Below are 5,830 nucleotides of genomic sequence, written 5' to 3'. Positions count from 1 at the left end.
TGCAGTGATTTTAAGGCGAAAAGGTCTGCTGTAATATCCTTCTCTGCTCTATGTATCGTAATAATTTGCATGGTACCTTGATAGCTTCATCATCATGAAGAATCAAGACTAAAATTGCTACCCATTTATAAAATTTTATTTGTAATTTATTTATACTCTAATTTTTCCATCAATTTGTAAAAGAGAAAATTTCACCGTTTGACTCCCAGGTGATTTCTCGAGTGTTTCAAAAGAGTGGCTCGGGAGGCTCGACCGCCTCCGGCGGCGGGAGGAAGAGGCTGCCCAGTTGCTTAAACCCTTTTTCCGAAGTTAGCTCTCCCTCTTCAGTTTCTCTGCCGCCGCTCCTTGGGTCCCCCGCCGCCATCACTGACCATGATAGCTGTTCCTACGATGACAACCCCACTAATGCCCAGGAGCACGTGCCCTGTTTCTCCACCGCTGCACCACCCGGTTTTAACCATAACTCTCTCTTCGAGCTTCCGCCGATAACCAACCAGAATATCTTCGCCGCCGATCACTCATCTTCATCCAGTTTTACTAGTAGAAACAACATTGGTGGAATCTCCTCTTTTCCCAGTTTGCGGTCTCTTCAAGAAAATCTACAGCTGCCTTTCTTTTTCTCTGCTGTGGCTCCTCCACCAGTGCACAGCGGCGGTACTGATCAAATGACTGGTTATGGCCCTGTTACCCACTGGCCACCGCTTGAGAATCAGAAAATGGGTCCCACTTCTACTGAGCTCGACTGCATGTGGAGTTTCTAATCGAAAAATCTTGCTGATCAGCGTTTGAAATCTTGTTCTGATGAATTCTCAATTAGGATTAGGGTTTTAATTGGCTTTCTATTATCTGCAGGATCTTTTTATTGCATGGAAGTCGTTAGGGTTTGCTCGGCATGTACTATTTCGAACAGCCTTTATTATTACTGCTATTGTCGCCTAACTTGTTGCATTATGTTGTGTGTACTACTTTGCCCTACCTTAAATTTTGTGAACTAATCGAGATCGAAGTTGAAAATTAGAGATGCGAGGTGATTCCTAGAGTCGAACTAGAATGATTATTATCTCGAAGAAGTGTCGATCGAGAGGTTGTTCCAATCTTTGTCCCATAAGTATGTTCTCAACCATTCTTTCTCCAATTCGACCAAGGTGGCATGTTATCCTAGTTCTTGACAGAGAACAAGTAAGCGTACTACGAACGCTTCTACCTCTCGACTTGATATGTCAATTAAAAAAACTATGACACTTCGATTCAAACCCTCGTGAGAAAGAAATCAATAATAAGAATGATTTAAGCCTTTTTCTCACATCTTGAGCACATCGTATATGCTCTCATGTCAAGAGTTTACCTTCTCAAGCTCCTATCTCGATTACAGCTAATTAAATATAATTCTCGTTTTTACTATTATTTTGGCACTTGGCAAATTTTTCTATGAGAAAATAGTATGGCATAAATGAACATTGTTGTGGTAGATAGCAGATTCCATGGACCGTCGTCCACCCCCACATGGGATGTCCAAATAGAGGGGTTCAAACTTAAAAGTAACAAGAAGAGCTTGTCCAAATTTACAACCTCTTCAAAGTGGACCTAATCCGCCATGTCTGTGGACCCTTTTACACGTCGACAACAAGATTACCTGATTATGTTGGCATACCTCTCAAAATAATGAACTAACAAGAAAGTAGTTCATGACCACACATTCTATTGATATTTGTTGTCCCTCCTGCTGAGCCGCAGCCTGCCCCGGCAGACCAACAAGCACTAGAAGACGAGAATGTTCATCTCGGCCAGACGAATGCTGAAATTCATAGAAGACTCATGGAGGGAAAGACCCAACTGCAATTCGTGGGTCAAGCCCAGACATTTCTTTGTAACTCTAGGTGAAGATCTTTATCTTGGTCTTTCGTTCGCTATTCACTTTAGTTCATTTTGAATTGGGATTTCTTAATTGTAAGACAAAGTCAGTGAAAGAGTTCACTCTCAGTATTTGTCACCAAAATCGAAATTTTTTTAGCATACCTTTCTTTCTTAGGTCTAAAACTACGCAAGACAGTTAGAACTCTATATAGTGTAGGAGTATGCAACGACTCCCTACAAAGAATTAATACTCAATATACTCGTAACAACCATTTTGCGTGTACAACTATATCGTTACATTTCACTACCAAGACCAATATTCAAGACGACCCATTTTTTTCAGCTGCACTTATTCCAGCTTTCTATTTTAACCTCTCTAGGTTTTTCAATCTGCATTGATGGTCTTCCAATACGGGTGCTTACTCTGATGCTCTTAAGAGGTGTAGAATATCGGATAAATAACCAACATATAAGGGTTGTGTTACTCCTATCAACAAGCTTTTAAGATGGAATCACAAATAGTATGATACCCAAGCCCAAAAAATTCAAACGGGCAATTCTCGATGAAATAAATAATTAGTAACAAGCACTTGAGGTAGAAATCACGCCTAAGACTGAGTTTAAGATAAAGCCACAAGCCCGGTTTTTCGTGAGCAACGTGAATGGCTTGCAAGATGAGTTTACATAATTGGTTTTAAGTTCACGAGGCCGATTTCACGAACAAAGTGAGATACAATACATTACAATTAGACCAGAAGCTTCAAAAATTCATGATGATTGATGATGACAAGTGTTGTTACATTGTTTAAAATGGAGAGCGTGATGAGTTTATATTTCAACAATGCAATCACTTGGCCTCTTCTTTGGGTGTATGGACTGTGTACAACTGTCAAATTTCACGGATTATGACATTGCACGCCGATATGCCAAATATGTGCAAATCCTTTGGATTTCATTATGATGAAAAGAGAGTGCTTGTTTGCAGATTGGCAAAAATACACAACGCCCCTTTTACTTGTTTGTATACTTGTGTTGTACAAAAATGTTAACAATGTAAAAGTGGAAGGTATGGGTGGTGGGATAGGTATATAGGTCAAAAACCTTAATTCTATACTATAGAGAGCGATAAAATCGTAGAAAGAACATAGAAATAAAAGAAAACTCAAGATTTGTAGAGGTTCACATCAATATAACACTATGCCTTAATTCGGCACTGCAGTAATTGACTATGACGTAAAGAAGTTTATAATATAAAATTTGTCGCAAATCTCATTTTCTCTAACCTCAATCTCTTCTATGATGATAATAAATTTAAAATTCTAACTCCGGCTTCTTGTCCACCTTCCAATTTCATGACAACCTTATCACGAAGATCGATTAGTGTACGAACTCCACATAACGACATCAAGACCTTGTTTGTCTTCCATTTTCTATACCACACATTTTTTTAATAAAATAATTTTGTACGTGAACTCATAATTTTTTCTTTTTATGTTTTACGTCACATTCTCAAAACAATGCACTTTTTACAAAATTTAATAAAGAAAAATATCTACCAAACGGGCCAATTAAGCACCATTAGACTATAGGGGTGGACGTAGGGTGATACATATGTAAATTGTAACATGTGAAATGCAATGTGGTCTGCAAAATTTCTTTTACTTTTGAAGTGTACTGTGTTTTATTTTCTGGTTTTGTTGAATTATACATCACTTGAGACTAGGGATTGGACTTGTCATGAGGAAGGTAAACGCTTGACAGACAAGAGGCTAGGAGTATCCATGGGTACACTTTGGCTGATATCGAAAGGTCTTGCTACACTAACTTAGGGGATAACATGGATAACTTAGGGGATAACATGGAGGATGAATGAACACACGCATGGAGTGTCGACATTTTTTAATTCACGCGGGACCCATGCGTAAAATTTGAGGGTCGGTCACCTCCTCTGTAAGCAATTCGCTCACTTCAGCTTTATCTAATTTCGAATGATTTGGTGTGTTAAATTGAACGTGAATTTGACAAAAAAAAGAGTAATGAGTCAGGTGCACAAAGTTTCTTTCATCTCGATAGCTTTTCATTGTTAAAAAATGTAGAACAATAATTTCTAGACAAACTTGAAACTCAGTTTTCTTTTATCTTGATGTGGAAATTAAGGAGTATCAATTAATTTGACATATTAAATATAGGGATATGATTTTCATATTTGATTACAAATCAATGATTGTTATATATATATATATATATATATAGGGAAATGCTCTTCTGCTAGAAAGAGGTCGACAGAAGGCTTCACACCCCTCTCACAACCATTGGGCCCCGCTTGAATAAACAATTGGGAAGAAGAAGTGGCCCCCACCCGAGTTGTGAGTGTAGGTAAGGGCTTCTGGCAAATTTTTTCTGGCTCTCTAGCATGCTCCATATATATATTTTCTCCGTGTGTGTGTGGGGCCCAATTTCGACCTTTACTATTGGGCCGAATAGTTCAATGCTAAAGTTTTATGGGCTTGCAAAGTGATCTCATTGCCTATTGAAGCCCATGCAAACTCTTACTGCAACTCAATGACTCGTTACAATTGTGACCCAATTTCAAAATGAAGTGAATGAAAAAGTACTTAAAAAATGTGGAAATTACATCTTTACCTACTTTTCAAAATCAATTTTCTAAAATCATAGTGAAGGTTTAAATGTACAAAAATCAGATATTTTAAATATTTAATATTATAATACAAATTTAATTAACTCTAATTCATTTTCATTTCCCACCCTTCCTCTCACCGGCTCTCCCCACTCATCCTCTCTCCTTTCATCGATTCAAGCAGCCGACGATGGAGTTGCTCCGGTCGACACCACACCACAGCGCCTGTCGTCGCAAGACAAGTAGTGGGTGGTCGGAATGGTGCGGCTCACTGAATTGATTATTTTGTTGCCGATGAATGGTATGCTACGAGGAGAGGACCGACGCTGCTCCTTCACCTATCTCATCTTCTGTCTTGCTACATGAAGGAAATCGGCGCCGCGACTGCAAGGGCACAGCTGAGCGTTCGTCGCTCACTTGCAGTGTATTGAGGTCGCGGTGGTGTTGGGGATTTTGGGGATTTTTTAGTAGTGTTGTGGTGTGGCAGCGGCGGCGACGCTAAGTTTGGGAATTCTTTTTGTTGTTGTAGTGTGGTGTAGAGATGGAAATTGTGATGGTGCTGTGGCCAAAATCTGCAGCTCCGCGATGGTAGTGGTGTGCAGGCTGCGATGACACTAAGTTTGGGGATTTTTTTTGTTATTGTGGTGTGGTGTAGAGATGGAAATGGTGATGGTGCTGTGGCCGGAATCAACAGCTTCGCGATCTGGTGGGTTTTTAGGTATGCTTTCAATTGGTAGATAGGGGCTGTAATGGTGGTGGTGGTGTTTGGGTGGCAGTGACTTTGTTGGATCCGACGACGAAGGTTACGTTGGATATGGTAGTGGTTGTGGTTTTGTTGGTGGCGACGGTGTTGGATATTGTGGGTGGTGAGATGGTGGCGATGTTTATGGTGATATGTTTGTGGCGATGGGTCCATTGAAGTGATGGTGGATATGGCGCGAGGATGTGTTGATTTGAGGTGGTGATGTTGCCGTTGAGAGGTAGCAGTGGTGGTAGTTATGGCAGCAATGACGGTGGCGATGGTGATACTGCAAGAAGTGGCTAGGTGGTGGTCACAAGTGTTGTGGGGTGTTTGTGACCAGGGGCGGACCCAGACCATTTAAACTGTGGGGTCAAAATTTTTTTTTCGAACAACGTATCATGAAAAAAAAGGAAAAATCGATTGTTTGCTGTTCATGTTCGATATGGACCATGTGATATGGATATAGATTTAGAATTTGGACTTTTTAGGGCAGAAAATTGAATTTTCAGCACAAAAAAAACAGAAAATTAAGTTTCAGCACAAAAAAAAAAAAAAAAAAAAAAAAAAAAAAAAAAAAGCCAAAAAAAAGGGGGGGA

The sequence above is a fragment of the Olea europaea genome, chromosome 21 (genome assembly GCF_002742605.1).
Source record: "Olea europaea var. sylvestris chromosome 21, O_europaea_v1, whole genome shotgun sequence".
In the NCBI taxonomy this organism is placed as follows: Eukaryota; Viridiplantae; Streptophyta; class Magnoliopsida; order Lamiales; family Oleaceae; genus Olea; species Olea europaea.
This window is presented reverse-complemented; position numbering follows the sequence as displayed.